Source organism: Prionailurus bengalensis, chromosome C1, assembly GCF_016509475.1.
Source record: "Prionailurus bengalensis isolate Pbe53 chromosome C1, Fcat_Pben_1.1_paternal_pri, whole genome shotgun sequence".
NCBI lineage: Eukaryota > Metazoa > Chordata > Mammalia > Carnivora > Felidae > Prionailurus > Prionailurus bengalensis.
In genome coordinates this window covers 33,555,714-33,572,201 of record NC_057345.1, presented here as the reverse complement: position 1 = coordinate 33,572,201, position 16,488 = coordinate 33,555,714, and the positions used below count along the sequence as shown (strand labels likewise).

Below are 16,488 nucleotides of genomic sequence, written 5' to 3'. Positions count from 1 at the left end.
AGACAGAGAATCCCAAGCAGACTCCGTACCGTTAGTGCAGAGCCTGACATGGGGTTCGATCCCACGAACCATGAAATCATGACCTGAGCTGAAATCAAGAGCCATACGCTTAAACAACTGAGCCACCCAGGCGCCCCAAACTGCATATATTTAGTGGAAGTATTTAGGACACGGAGTTTGGTGCACAGCAACCTTTCGCTGTGCCCTGGTGGTTGGGAGGAAGACACGGTGACGGATGCTGCGTTAGGACCAGCCTGGCTATGACCGCGCATAACTAGCATCAGAGTTTTCAAACAGCTTTATTGAGGTATAACCGATGTACAAGAAACAGCACATGCTTAAATGATACAATCTGACAAGTTTTGACACATGTATACGCACTTGAAACTCTCGCCACCACCAAGATAATGCACATTATCTATCACCTCCGAAAGGTCTTCATCCCCTTGGTCATCCTCCTTGTCATCCCTCCGCCACCCTCCATCCCAGATAACCATGGGTCTGCTTTCTGTCAACACAGATTAGTTTGCATTTCCGAGAATTTCATAAAAATGGAATCACACGCATTATGTATGCTCTCTCTCTTTTCTGGCTTCTTTCATTCAACTGGCTTTGACATTTGTCCATGTTGCTGCATGCATTACTAGCTCATGCTTTTTCGTTGCTGAGTAGTGCCCCATTGTATAATTTGTTTCTTTAGTCACCTGTCAGTGAGTATGTAGATCGTTTCCAGTCTTCGGCTATTACAAATAGAGCTGTTATGGCCTTTTACCTACAAGTCTTTGGGTGAACATACTCTCTCCTCCATGTTGGGTAAATACCTACCAGTGGGACTGCTGGATTGTAATGTAAGTGTATATATCTTTACAAGAAACTTCCTGGCGGTCAATGTGGCATTCCAACTGTATGCTTTGCGGGTGGAGCCATGCCCGAGTCCATCCTCACCAGAGCTTGGAGCCAGGGGCAGGTCAGACCCCATGCAGACTTCGGTTCCCCAGGATGGGGGCAGATGGTCATTGGACTCAAGATGAGTCTGAGGGGAGCCTCATCTGAAGACGGACGAAGCATGAGCAAGAAAGTAGCCCCAGGTGCCTCCGCAGCCCATCTTCACAGGTAGCCATAGAAGGGAAGTGGTTCATGACATAAAGGAACTGGAGGCAGGAGTCCTCTGCTCTTTGCCTTGTAGCCTCTTCCTTCAGGACCAGGGCTCTGACACCCTGCCTGGCTCCTGGGAACTCTTTTCCGGGGCTGGACTTTGCCCTGATTCCTGCATGCAGGCTGGAGTCCTGCTGTGGACCTCCCAAGTCTCTAGACCCAGACCAGCTGCATCTGCTGACCTTGAGCCTACCCCAGCCCAAAGGCCAAGAGTTCCTAGAGCTCCTGCCTGCCTCAGCCTGTCTTTGACCTCAAGCCCTGAAAACGCCCAGTCGCCCTGATGGGGCCAGCTCTGCAGCCTGTCTGCCCCACGCTGACCTCGGTTCTTATGCCCAGAGGTGCTCACACCTGCTGAGCCACCCACCTGTCCTGCCCTAGTTAGGCCTTGGCTTCTCCCACCTGGACTATGTCTCGTCCTCTCCTGGCTGCTCTGCCTGGCCTTTCCTGCTCCAGCCCATTCCCCCCAAACTAGCTGCCACACGTTGTCATTCTAAGACACAAATCTGACCATGTCCCTCCCCAGCTCACAATCCTCCAATGGCTCCCCATTGCCTATGGTGGAAAGTTCTAGTTCCTTAGCCCAGCATTCAAGGCCCTCCATGGACCACCCCTCTCACCTCTCCAGGCTCCACTCCCTATGTCCCTTGAGACTTCCTTGTGCTCTAGCCATTGCAAACCATCTTTCACTGCCTTGATGCTTGCTGTTCCCACTGTATGCTACACTCTCTTTAAGTTCCTGTTCCTTCACCAAGAATCAGCCTTCCTTTGGTTCCTCCCTGGGTTTTTGGCACCCTGAGCAAAACTCCATGGTGGCAATAGTCACATTGTATTACCGTTGTCCCATTGTTGTTTGTTTACCCACTCAGCTGGCAATTCCACGAGAGGCTCTCATCTGCCTACGGCTTCATCCTGTGTCTGGCACGTGGCACCTATATGTTGAATGAATGAGGGAAGAAATGAATGAATGGCAGAGTGAGTGAGTGGGACAGTGACATCGTAGCACCCACACTGGTGACAGCTTGGGTGGGGTTGGAGCAGGCAAGGGATTGTGATGAACCAGAAGGACTGAATAAAGGCACGAAGACGCAAGGAGATGGCTCTGGCGGGGGGCAAGGAAGTTGTTGCAACAAGGTTCTCCCCCCATCTCTCTGCGTGGGTCCATCCTGTACCCAGGCTGCGTGCTCTGAAATCCTCAGAATCCCTGTCATTTCCTCGTGTTTGTTATTTCTGCTACCCCTGTGAGGAAATGCTCCTTGACCCTGCCCTTGAGAAGAGTTGCTCAGGACTTACTGAAGGCTGTTGGCTTCTTTGTGGGCTGGGGGGTGAGGTGGAGGCTGCACAGCTCACCCCTCCCCTGGGCACCAGGACCTGCCTGGCAGAGGCACCATGGGGACAGCCTGAGAGCTGGGCAGGCAAGGCCTGAGCCATCTGGGAGAGGAGGTGGGGCCTGTGGGAGAGAAGAATCAGGAAGCCACGGAGTCTGGAGGCTGGGCCACTGGGCGCTGCTGCTGTCTCTGTCTGAGCCCCCCGGGTGGGTTTCCTGTCCCAGTTCTCTTGTACTTAGCCACATTCCTGATGATGAAGCACACCATGCTCCGCCAGCTAAGGGAGCCGGGGCTGATGGAAAGTTCTGTAGGGGGAACGCAGAGTGTCTGCTTTACTCACCACTGTACCTCCGGGACCCAAAACCTTGCCTGGCACATGTGAGGGAGCTCAAGGACTGTGTCTGGTGAACGGACAGATGGATGGATGGACAGAGGGAAGGAAAGTTGTCCTGCTTGGGGCCAGGGGAGTAGCATCTCCGGGGTCTATCCCTGGTGGCAAATGTGGCCATCAGAATGTGGGACTCTCTTGGACAGGGGGAGGGGGTGAGGTGTCTAAGTCAGGGATTGCTTGTATTACCTCCCCACCTTCTCAAGATCTCTGCTCAGATCTTAGAGGTCTGGGATTGGTATTTCAGTGAGGCCTATCCCTGCTTAGAGATAGCCTCCTCCGCAGAGCAGGGGGTTCTCATACCTGGTTGGGCACCAGAATTTCCTAGGGAGCCTTAACCACAGTGATTCCTAGGTCCTACCTGACACCTACTACTCAGCATATTGCTGGGTGGAACCACAAGAATCTGTGTTTTTCTAAAGTATTCTGGGTGATTTTGCCACATGGACAACAGGCATAGGAACTAATGAAACGGCTCTGTGGTTCCCAGACACGCTCACGCTCTCTCACCGCTGAGCCTTTCCTCAAATTCATCTCTCTACCTGCCCCCTCCTCTACCTGGGGAACTTCTGTACATCCTTTCACGCCCAGAAAACGCCACTTCCCCAGGAAGCCTTCCACACCCTTCTCCTACCCAGCCAGGCAGAACTTTTATCTCCTTCCTGTGAATTTCACAACACCTGTCACTCTGCTCGGTAATTATCTAATAAAGACTGCGCCAGTTTGCACCAGCAGCCTTGGTAAATCCTTCCAAACATCCTTGGAGGTAAATGATGATCATGACGATGATGACAGTGGAAGCAAAGACTGATTAGGGGAAAAGCCTGCTTGAAGCCATTAAATCCTCACAACAGCCAGGTGAGGGGGGTACTATTACTAGCAGGCCCATCATACAGATGAGGAAACTGAGACCCAGAGAGGCAAACGCCCTTGCCCTGGGTCACCCTGAAAGTGGCAGAGCCGGGATCTACCCCAGGCACTGCTCCAGATCGCGCCAGATTGCACAGTCTTACCCACCACACTTCAGCCCTTTTACAAATAAGGACTGAGGCTCAGGGAAATATTGCCCCCAAACTCACCACTTTTTTATATATATATATATATAATAATTTTTTTCCAAACTCCCCATTTCCATAAGTAGCACACACATTATTTACACCCAGGAGCCCTGATTCCCGAGCTCCACACTCCCACATGGCCCCTTTTTAAACATGTTGGTAAGGAATCCATAGGCCAAGCCCCATTCTAGGCTCCCTTTCTCATCCCATGACCCCCCCCCCCCCCCCCCAGAGACCAGCCCTCTCCTCTTTCTGGCCTGGCCTGCCCTCTAAGCTCATTCCCATTCATCCTGCCCCACCTTGAGTTCCCAGGAAGGAACACCCAGGCCTGGCTGAGTCCACTTCAGCTGGCAGGCTGAAGTCCGTTCATTGCTGGCAAGTTTTTCTCCATTACTTCCCCATACAGCAATCTGGACTGAGTAGGCTGAGTCTGTAGAGGAAACAAGCCTCCTCCTCTCCCTGGGCCTCAGTTTCTCCATCTGTAAGGCAAACAGTGGTTGCCTTCCAGGGCTGAGAAGAGGCTCTGGTGATCAGAGGACAAGATGCTTTGCAAATACTGGTGGTGGCCCAGCCCCGAGTACACTCCAGTGAGCATGCAACTCAGCACTGTTGCCCTGGCAGGTCACTGAACTTCCCTGTGCCCCAGCACCCCATCCAATGAATGGGATCACAAGAAGACCTTTGCACAGAATCACCATGAGAATTGAACACGGAAAGGCAGTAGGTACATATAAAGGGCGCCTAACACAGGCATAATACCTCCCTAGGTAAATGGTAGCAGTTACTAAGTGAAGGGCCCTGCCTCCTTCTGAGGGAAGAGTGGAACAAAGTAGAATCATAGCTGTGAAGTCAAGCACCCTTTTGGAGAACTCCAGCAGTAAACTTGGCTCTCCGTGGTGGGTCCCCAGCCCAGCCATCCCGCCCACTGAGAATGCTCTACTGGTCCAGCTGGGTGACAGCAGGGTTTTAAAATCACACTCATGTTTCCAGTTCTGCTATTTATTAGCTGCACGATTGGGGGCAAGTTATTTCCCTTCTCTGGGCCTCATTTTGCCACATCTGTAAAGTGGGCAGGACACTCCCAACCTTGGAGGATCCCGTGAAAGTTACAGGTATCAGGCAAGAGAAAGAACATAATCCTTAAAGCTCTATTACCCCCACATTCTAGATGAAGATTCTAGATGAAGAAACTGAGGCTCAGAAAGGCTCCACTGCTTGCTGGCTCAAGTCCAGGACACTTGCTACCACACAGGAAGGTGTCCCCCAGTTCATGAGTTTTTGAGGCCATGAGGAATGGCTCTGGCTGTTCAAGGCCAAGGACGCAGGGTCCCGCTTTATATGCCTCTCCTTACAACTCTCATTAGTCATAGCCAGCCAGGTCCAGACCTAACTATCAGGCCCTCCAGAGTGGGTCAGAGGGGAAAGAGCCAGACCCAAGATGGGTGTGGCAGCGTGGCAGGTGAGGCCATGTGCCCTGTGACTACCGGAAGACCCGCAGACACCAGACCGGAAAGCAGAGCACTTGTCCCGATCGACCGCACAGCGGGGACACAGTGACCTCATCTCCACTGTCAGGAGCTCAGCTGTCAGCACTGTGTTCCTTTTTACAGCCTGAGTCAGCGGACAGAAACACATTGCATCGCACTGGCTTTGTGTCCACTGATTTTGGACACAAAAGGGCCTAAAGGGCCACTTCTGAGTAAATGACAAGAACTCTCCTTAAGCCTCTGGGTGAGGCAACTTTTAATTTTCTCTCTTCTGAAGACGATGAGATACTATTTTTCACCGATCCAATGGACAAAGACAAAAAAGACAGACCACACCCAGTATTGGCAGAGGACTGTGAGAAGGGCAGGTCCCTTTACACTGGTAGAAGTGCAATGCATACCATGTTTTTGACGGGTGACTTGGCAACGCTTTAAAAATTCCTGTCCTTTGACCTCATAATCCCTCTCTTGAAAGGATTCATACCTAGTTCTTGGTACAAAGTTGGTCTTCATAGAGTTGTTTACAACTGCCCTCAAATGAAAGCCACCTAAACATTTATCAATGGGAGATTGGTTAAACCAATGATAGTCTATCAGTCAACCATTAAAAGTCAAGCTGGGAAGAATATTCACTTACTGAGAAAGTGCCCCTTATAGATTAGACAACGAAGCAAATTATATTCAGAACAATTTGCATTGATACGAGCAGGCTTGATACGTTTTCCCACATTGGGGTTTGCCCACTTGGAATACTCCCTGTTAGCCCCAGACACAAGGATGTAAGGAAGCCCAGGCTACTGGAGACAGAGGAGAGTGTGACACCACGTGCAGAGACCGGCCCGCACCAAGTATCCCGCTGAATGAACCTGCATGAGGAAATTCAGCTGCACCACAGGGAGCAGAATTGCTGAATCCACAAAATCAGGAGAAATCATATATCATTGCCGTCTAAAGCCACTCAGCTTGGAGTGGCTTAGATAGTGGAAGCACCCCAGTGTTTTCATTTCCTAGATTTTTGAAATGTATGTAGACCCGTAGAACAGAGCACCTGTGACCGAGCACCCAGCTCCCGTGTGTGCCACCTGACAGAAGAGCCTTGGCTGAGCCCAGTTATTGAGTATCTACCACTGGCCCATCACTGCATGGCTTTCGCAAACACCATCACGTACGAGATGGTTAGTAAATATTTATGGAATAAGTGAATAAATGTCTTAGCACACACTGCAGCCCTGTGAAGTAAGAGCACCTTCATTATGACTCAACTGATATTCATTCTTTAGGGAAAAAAATCAGAAAAATGCAGATATTACAAAAGAAGAAAATAAAAATTACCCCTAAGTCTACTACTCGTCATTTCAATTAATATTTAGCCTACATTTGTGTATAGAGATTCATTTACATTACATATGATGTTTACTTTTAAAAATGGCATAAACATGCTTGTTCTGTAACCTGTTTTGTTCATCCAAAAAAACCCTCTTGACTTTCTTTCCATGTCAATGACGGTATATGTCCATTAAACAGCATTTTTAAAAAAAATTTTTTTTAACGTATATTTATTTTTTTGAGAGAGAGAGCGAGACAGAGCATGAACAGGGGAGGGGCCAGAGAGAGAGGGAGACACAGAATCTGAAACAGGCTCCAGGCTCTGAGCGGTCAGCACAGAGCCCGACGCGGGGCTCGAACCCACGGACCGTGAGATCGTGACCTGAGCCGAAGTCGGACGCTTAACCGACTGAGGCACCCAGGCGCCCCTAAACAACATTTTTAATGGGTGCACATATTTGCCTGGGTGCCTCTATCAGGAATCACACATCTTCCTCCGCCCCACCCCCACACAGAGGTGAGCCCTGCCAGCCTGGTATGTGCTCTATGACCCCATCACCTGACTATAGCCAATCGGACCCAAGATAAACATCTCACCCAAACTGGGCTGATATGCTTCTCTTGTCTACAAACTTAGAATCAGGACCAGGAGACAGTCAAATCAGCCTGAGGGTCGTTGAAATGGTCCCACGCATATTCTGGCATAATCTGCCTTGTGGAGACATGCCTGTCTGGGCAGAGAAAGAATAAAGCAGGGATGAGTGACACAGACCATCCCTGTGGCAGCCTCCTCGCTGATGGCACAGCTTTGTCAGCATCCAACTGCCTTTCTGCCCCTGGTTTGTGAGGCACCTCTGTATCCTTTAATAAATTCTCCTTTGTTGGCTGAAGTTGGCTTAAATATATTGATACTTGCACCCAAAAAATCCTAACAATGATTACTCTAAGGGTATAAGAAAGATGGGGCTCTCAGGCACAGAGGACCTCCCAGGCCTCTGGGAACCAGTGAAAAGAAGAACAAGCCAAGATAGAAGAATATCGCCCCAGCACCTGCTATAAGCAAGGCTCTACCAGCCACCTTCCAATACCAGGTACACAGGATGGAATGCAAGCTGCCTGAGGGCAGGGCTCCACAGCTGAGCAGTCAAGGCCCTCTCTTTATGCCATGGCCTGCACCTTCCAGCCTCAGCAGCAAACATCTATTGGGCACCTGCCATCTGCAGGTCACAGCGTTCAGGGCATAGATGCCCACAGATGCGTGGAGTTCTGTGCACGACTCTGGACAAGTCATTTCTACCTCTCTGGGCCTCAGTCTTCTCATCTGTACATAGGTTGACATGTGCAACCTGAACATCTTTCCAGCTCTCATACCCCTAAATCTAAGCCAGGGTCCCGGTCCCAGTGCTCCAGGAAGAAGGTACATATAACAAGCCCTAGCAGTGGCATCGCACCCTCCGAACACCTTCACTCATGGTCTCCTGGAATCCTGCTAACAGCCCCACAAGTCAGGGCTCATTAGGCCAATTTTAGGGTTGTGGAAACGGGAGACTCAGAGAGAGAGAGAGATGAAGCAACCTGCCTGAGGGCACACAGCTGTTGAATGGAAGAACTGGAGCCAAGTGCTCCCCTGGGAGAAGGAACAAATTACCCGAACTTTTATTATCATAATTTTAAAGATGAGAAAAATTTATATGAGGTACCCAGACCAGTCAGATTCATAGAGACCCAAAGTAATATGGTGGTTGCCAGGGGCTGGGGGTAAGGTGATGGGGGTGACTGTTCAATGGGTAAGGAGTTTCACTTCGGGAGGATGAAAAAGTTCTGGGGATGGATGGTGGTGATGGTTGCACAACAGTGTGAATGCACTTAATGCCACCGGACTGTACCCTTAAAAGTGGCTAAAATGGTAAATTTCATGTTGTGTATATTTTACCACAATTTTTTTTTTTTAATGAGAAAAATGAGGTCTAGCAAGATCAACAGAATGTGTGTAGAGCAGTTTATGAGAGTTCTAGGAACAGACTAGGTTCAGTTCTCAGATCTGCCACTTGTTTACTTGCTTGACCTGGGGCACATTACTCGAGAAATGCGCCTTGGTTAACTTCTTTGTGAAATGGAGTGGGTCTGGGATTGGTTGTAAGAATTAAAGAAGATAATTCCATGCTGAGCACTTAGCCATGCGCCTGGCACACAGCAAATTGTCCATACACATGACTTCTTTTTTTTTTTAAGTTTATTTATTTTGAGAGAAAAATAGAAAGCAAGTGGGGGGAGGGTCAGAGAGAGAGAGAGAGAGAGAGAGAGAGAGAGAGAGAATCCCAAGCAGGCTCTACACTGTCAGCACAGAGCCGGATGCAGGGGTCGAATCCACAAACCGTGAGATCATGACCTGAGCCGAAATCAAGAGTTGGACCCTTAACTGACTGAGCCACCCAGGCGCCCCACACATGACTTTTTCTTATGACAAGGCCTCTCAACCCAGAGTCAGGAGGGCCTTGGAGGGTACCTGTTACAAGCTCCTCGTTACAAAATGGAAGAGACTGAGGCTTAGAAAGGGACAGTGACTGGCCTGAAGTCACCCAGCAGACCCGTAACACAGCTCAGCATGGCGGAACCACCAACCCTCTCTGAGTCCTCTGTCTCCAGCCAGCCCACAACACTTTTCCTTTTTTTAGAACTAAACTTCCATGGATTTGGGGCATTCATTTCAAGCCTCATGGAGGAAGGGAGGGTTTCTCTGGGCGCCCAACTGGTTTTCACTCTCCCCCTTCTAAAGCATGAGTCAGCTCTGGTATAAACGGTGTGAGTCAGCCAGCAACTCCTGATGAATGTGCGTGTGACTGCCAGGTGGCACCCAGGTGGGGGCTGGGGGAGGGGGGTGAGCACAGCGTGACACCTGCTGGGTCGAGGCTGCTTGCTTGGGGAATGAGCTGTCTGGATCCCAATCGCCACAAGGTGGTATTCGGCCATTAAGAAGCCCAGGTTTCATACCTTCAATTTGCTACCAGATCCCGCCTCTGGTGTGGCGTCTGACTCCTGCGCGTCTCGGTCTCCTCAACCGCACTGTGGAAATCTGAATAAATCTAGTCTTGCCCTCAGCACAAGGTGTGAGGAGGACGCAAGGAATGATGCGTGAGAAGGTATCTTACACACTTAAAGTTGCATCAGCATAAAGGGCAATGTTATTTTTCAGGAGAAACAAGTCTCTAAGAACAAAAGAGACCCCGGTCGGGCTGTTTGTTTTTCCCATCAGTCCTTGGGCTTCTCAGGGTCGCTGAGACGCTCCAGTCTTCTTGCTGGTCCTACCTTAGGGTGCCAGATTAATTCCTCAGACGCAACCTTAACAGAGAGTCTACTGGGCACGAGGCCCAGGGACAAGCTGATGAACCCTCCTCAGTGGCCCCCATAGGGTCAAGACTGTTCTGAGCTCCATTTTACAGAGACAAAACTGAGGCTCACAGAGAGAACACAACATGTCAAAGATGGTACCACTGGCCGCATGGAGCTGAGCCCTAAGGCCAACTTCAGGACTGTTCCAGTACTCTCCCTGTCTGTGGGCTTGAGGAGGAAAGCCCTCATGGCTGCATCAGGTCCCCTCCTTCTAACTCCAGAGACCCCCAGAAAACAACACGTGGAAATCCAAAGAGGTAGATTCCTGCCACCCTGACGTAAATCCGGCTTTGAGGATGTAAAACACAGTTATCATTTTTCAACTATTTATTATATGCCAGTCACCCGACAATCATTTTCTCACTTCCTATTCTCAATCGGTCTTTGAGGTACTAATATTCCTCATATCGAGACTCAGAAAGCCTAAGTAATATGCCCAAAGACACACAGCTAGCAGATCTGTCTCCAATACCTGTGCTCTCCATACCACATATCACTGACAGACTCCTCACTCATTCATTCATTCTTTGCTTCATTTATTTATTAAACATTTACAGCCTCTTCCTTGTGCTAAGCAACTAGCTGGACAGAGAGAAGACAGAAGCCTGAGCCCCTGCCCCAAAGAGGTCATTACCTGGGGAAAGACAAGGCTCAAATCATTGTAATCTAATTGATAAGAGCCAGACCCAGGTACATGCTTGTGCTGGTGTTGGGCCAAGTACCTGAACAAGTGCTGCTTGTCAGAGTTTTTATTTTTTTCACCAAGGTGCTAGAACTCACACTTACTACCTGATCTCGGTCAAATTACTTCACTTCCCTGAATCTCGGTTGTCTCTTTTACAAATGGGAGAGGGGCACCTGGGTGTCTCAGTCGGTTAAGCCTCTGACTTCGGCTCAGGTCACGATCTCCCGGTTCATGAGTTCGAGCCCTGTGTTGGGCTCTGTGCTGACAGCTCAGAGCCTGGAGCCTGCTTTGGATTCTGTGTCTCCCTCTCTCTCTGCCCCTCTCCTGCTCTGTCTCAAAAATGAACAGGAAAAAAAATTTTTAAAAGAAAATGGGAGAGAAAAATATTTATCTCATCAAGGTCTTGTGGGAATTAAGTTAACTGGAATAATATTGTATCCATTCTTTCAACAACTATGTACTGAGTCCCAGCATGTGCCAGGTACTGTTCTTGGTGCTACAGATGCTAGGGCAAGTGGACTTACTTCCTTAAGTAAAACAAGGAAAAAAATTAATCGAAGCATGATGTACACACAGAAAAGTGCAAAAATTGAAAGTGTATACAGCTCGGTTAATTTCTACAAACTGGACACACCCTGTAACTAACACCCTGATTACAAAACATTCCCAGCCGGGTCAGGGCTAGGATATAGCAAGTGAGGCGCTCACCTCCACAGTAAAATTTAAGGCGGGGTGGGGGGAGGGGTCAAAAAGTTCAGTCACCAAGATAAACAATGTTTCAATGTGGTATTTTTCAAAAACTCAAAGTTAATGCAAAAAAATCCATGATGACAAAATATCTAAATTTTATATGAAGACGGGATTAGTAATGGTACCGTGTTGAGTCATATGAAAGCTCAGTGCAAAAGGAAAATGTCAGTAATGTTGATCCTGCCTTATACCAACCAGTCCCAGCGCTCATATCAGCTCCCCTCATAGTCACTGCCTTCCCTCCAAGGGTAACTATTATCCAGACTTCTAATCCCTCAGGTAAGTTTTGCCTGTTTTTGAATTTTGTACACATGAAATCACACTCTTTTGCATATGGCTTCTTTCACTCCACATTATGTCTGCGAGATGTAGCCATGTGTGGCATGCCTGGGAAAGATGTTTAAACAAGGGAAGGATGCAGTGGCTGGGCGTTTTAGAGAGACCACTATGGTGGCAAGTGGGAGCATGGATACACAGGGGTTCTATACTGTGCTGGCTCAGGGCCAGCGGGGACGAAGAGGAGGGGGTGGAGTCCAGTGATATTTTGGAAGGGCAGGGTTCTTAGGACAGGATATTAGGAATGAGAGAGAAAGAGGAGTCAAGGAAGATGCTAGGTCTCTGGCTTAGGCAATCTGGTGGATAGAGGAGCCATCTCTGAGGTGGGGACCGTGGGGGTGGGTGGCGGGGGAAGATGGATTTAGAGTTAAACAAAGTGAGTGCCAGGTAGGTACCTGTAGGACATTTAAAGGGCTCTCATGGAGGCAGCTGTACAGACAAGCCTGGCGCTCGGGAGAGAATGGAGAAGGAATATATTCCCTCTTTGTCCTCCAGCATTAGCGAGCAGGTGGTTGCCCCGATGAGAACGCTTGCAGAGATCCGGGGAAGGGTGCACGAAAGGATAAAGAAGGCAAACTGAAAAGTTCTCGGACAGCGGGTGGTTTGAACAGGTGTGCAAATTAGAATGAAAATATTAAACAGAAAACTGTCCTGCTGGGCCCATCAGGCCTTCCTGGAGTCCAACACCGTGTTTACCTGCAGCCTGGGAGGATTTGAGTTGCAAAACATACTCAGGATTAGGGGCGCCCCGGTCCCAGCCAGGGCCAGCCCCCTTGCATCAGCGGAGGCTTACTCAGCAACGGTTTTTCGCCTTTTCTCCGGGACGCTTGCCTTTAAAGGCAAAAGGAAAAAAAAAAAAAAACAACAAAACCCTCTTCCCGGGCCTCCTTACTCACTTGAGGCTAGGGAGCCGCTAGGACCGCCCTGCACAGCTCCGCCCGAGCCCACGTGCGTGCTCTCAGGCACGCACCCCGGCGCCAGCAGCCGCTGGGCCACCTGGCACCGCCCCTTCAGTCCCAGAGAGCCCTTCCTCCGACTGGCTAGGGCTGGAACTGCTTGGAATCAGACCCAGAAAAAGTCGAGTTCCTTCCAGAGCTAAAGGCAGCCTCCAGGGAACAAAGCTGCCAGTGTGAGCACAGCTTGGGGTTGAGGGGGAGTGGAGGGGGCCCTAAGTCCCTCCAAGCTGAGCACCAGGACTCCACAGCCTCCTTTCCAGCCTTCTTTAAAGCCTTGGGGTAGGGGAGGCTTGAGGGGAAGCTGAGATTTCCTTCGGTCCTTCCCCTGCTCAAAAACCCTCCATGGCTCCCCAACTCTCACTGAATAAAGTCTTAACTCCTATACCCTGGCATTTGAGGGGCTTTATGACCCCAGCTCTTCCATAGCTCCAGTTCTCCCTAACTTGATCTCCTCTCTTTCCCAAGTCCCTACGTGGCAGCCACAGGGGCTGCCTAGGAGGGGTCTGTGGTTTAGGCTGCACCTTCATGACCCCTTCCGGGCATTTGCTCATGCTCTCTCTTCCCTCACATCCCAAACTTCCAGGCTCAGATGCCATTTAGGCTTTTTCTCTGGTGTTACCTCTCTGGTTGGAGTTAAATCCTGTTTTCCAGGACTCAGCCACCCCCCAAAATAAACTAGCCCACCGGAGAATCTAACCTCTGATCCAGTTAATAGCTTCTCATGAATTTACCTCTAAAAGGCAGCCTCTAGGGGGGGTCATAAAACTTTTACAGAGAGAGAACATCCAGAAATGGAATTTAAGCAGATAATGGGGGGTCTCTTTGGGCAGGTATGATGAAGTGGGGTGAAGGTAAAGCTGTTTTTTCTGGCCTCTGCTTTGTCTTCTAATGCTACCCTGACCACGGGAAGGGGATTTGATTTGACATTATTAATTAGTACTGTTTATTTGGGTAAACTTTTACACATATCCATTTTTCCTCAGGCCGATCCAGGAGGAAATTGTTATACCTATTTTACAGACATGAGTCTTGAGGCTCAGAGAGAAGGGATTTGCTCAGTGATGTTTGGCAAATAAATTGCAGAACTGGGACTCAGGAGTCTGAATCCAGGGGTCCACCATCAGTCTCTGAGTATGGTCTAGAGATTCTTTCTTCCTTTTAGCAATTACTCTCTCTTTACCTGCTGTCTTTGCACATGTTCTTCCCTCTTGCAAGAATGGCCTTCCCTATGATCCACCTGGTGAACTCATGTTCAGCCTTCTAAACCCTGCTCAGCATGCCCCCTCCCTTCCCTGAAGCTCTCTACTCCCTCTCCTTCTTCTGGGGTACAAGTTCTGCTCCTATGTACATTCTTATCCCTGTACACTGAACTTGGTATTATTGCTGTCCATTTCTCCTCTTCCATCCTTTCCAGTTTAGGGGCTCCATAAAGCTAGCAACAGACACATATGCGTCTATCCCTGGGGAAGTGACCAACACAGGGCTGGTCTAGAGAAGGAAAGGAAGCCTGATGGTGAGTGTGACCCATGGGCTGAGTGAGACATACTCACAGCTGGGAAGAGGCATGAACAATAGACTGAATGTGCTTGGAAACAAGGAGCTATGGAGAATTTGAGCAGGGAAGTGGCAAAACCAAAAAGGTACTTAAGGAAATACTAGAAGCGTTGGCAGGAAACAGGCAGACTAGCTACTCATATGATCGTTCATTATCACCTGCCTTCACTCCTTCACCATGTGTCTCCACCACAGAAGCCGTCCTCAGGGTGCTCCATCTAGGGGAGGATAGGAAGGACCAGCAGCACACTAAGAAACACCAAAGGTATGGGGTGCCTGGGTGGCTCAGTCAGTTGAGCGACCTACTCCTGATTTTGGCTCGGGTCATGGTCTCATGATTCATGAGTTTGAGCCCCATGAACTCTCTCCCTCTCTCTCAAAATAAATAAACTTAAAGAAAGAAAGAAGGAAAGAAGGAGGAAGAAGAAAGAAAGAAAGAAAGAAAGAAAGAAAGAAAGAAAGAAAGAAAGAAAAAAAAAAAGACGGGCCCAAGGGTAAAGAAGATAAAGATTCTCTCTTGGGGGACTCTGGGACACTTTTCAGAAGCCCCATTCCAGAGGTACTTTGTGTAGTCTGAAGCATTCTGGCACACTGAGGGGGGAAGTGGAGGGAATCGGGCAGAGGGAACAACCCGAGCAAGAGTAGAGATGTAGAAAATGCCGGTGTGGAGGTGAAGCAGAGCTGGTAAACTAAGCAGGCTGGGCCTTGCTCCCTCTCCGGCAGCATCAGTCACACAGGGCATGACAGTGAAGGTCAGGAATGGAGGTGAGACCAGAGGAGCAGAGGCGCTGCAGACAGCAGGGAGGGAAGGAGGATGGGGTGGTACAGAAATTGAAATCAACAGGACTTGGTGGCCGCTGGTACCTGAAGAAGAGGTACCCCCAAGCTTTCCAGGCTGAGCAGCTGGTTGACCACAGAAATAAAAGCCGCCGGCAGGTGTGTGTCCAGAAGGGGCCTGCTCCCCCTTCCAGAGCTCCGGGCCCAGCCAGGGTGCCCCCTCTGCAGCAGTGGACACACAGCCCAGACAAACGAGTCCAGGAGTCATGTGGTCAGCTCAGCCTGCTCCTTTCCAGCTGAAAGTAACCTCTCTCTGTCCCTCTCCACAGGAAAAGGGACGCTCTGCCTAACCTCGGGACTTTGGACTGGGGGTCTTTGCCTTCACTGTGTCTCAAGTAAGACACAGTTTAGAAGAGGAAAGAAGGTGAAGTAATACCACTACCCCTAAGGAGGACTTGCTGTGTGTCAGCAAGCGCTGAGTACTTCATGGACTTATCTGGAAATTATAACTCTCACGACAGCACATGAGGTTGAAGGTGGTATTAATTCCGTTTTACCCGTAAGGAAACCGAGGCTCAAAGGCCAGCACGTTGCCTGGGATCATGCTAGGGCTGGTATACAATAGAGCTGGCTTAAACCCAAGGCCTCCTGTGCTCTTAGCGTTCGTATTTTTCACACTTACCTGTTGCCATAGACTCACATGTCCTGTCAGGAGTAGAGAAGACTTCACAAAGGAATGATGCGAAAGCCCAGAGAAGAGGTGGGTATGGATTTTCAGGCAGAGGGCCCAGCCCGTGCTAAAGCAAGGCTTGGCTGGCAAACAGGAATGTTGGGGGTGGACGGGGGTTAGGAGAAAATCTCGGAGCGAGACCTCCTGTAGTTAGTCTAACAAATACTTAAATAGCACTTAGCACGAAACAGACACTGTTCTAAACACTTTATAAATATTAACTCACTTAATCTTAACAAACCTATGAGGTGGCACTATTATTATCCTTAGTTTACAGAAGTTATCTGGCGGCGGAGTAAGGACTCCACAGAGTCCTGGCTCTTAAGAGCTACCCTACGCCGCTCCCAATTTGCCGTACAGCCGGGTACCAGCTCCACCATTTTGCTAGAAGTCCCTGAGGCTCAGAGAGGTGTGCACACTTATTTAGCGTCACACAGCGAGGGCGCTTCCTGGGACCCAGGGCACGGGCAGCGGGAGAGATCCGCCGCCAGAGCGAGGTGCGGACAGGGCGCCTTCCAGCCCTCATCCCCCGACCCCTCCCCCACCCTTGGCCCCCTCCCCGCGAGCCCCG

The 16,488-nt window shown here is 49.7% G+C and overlaps 1 long non-coding RNA gene across 1 annotated transcript; it reads right to left on the bottom strand.

Annotated features, from left to right (window-relative positions):
• Nucleotides 1-280: 280 nt before the first annotated feature.
• LOC122480367 lies at nucleotides 281-16,458 on the bottom strand. Its single transcript, XR_006296565.1, has 2 exons — nucleotides 15,870-16,458; nucleotides 281-2,084 (listed from the first exon to the last, which is right to left on the bottom strand). It is a non-coding gene; the product is annotated as an uncharacterized LOC122480367 (long non-coding RNA).
• Between the last annotated feature and the right edge of the window lie 30 nt (nucleotides 16,459-16,488).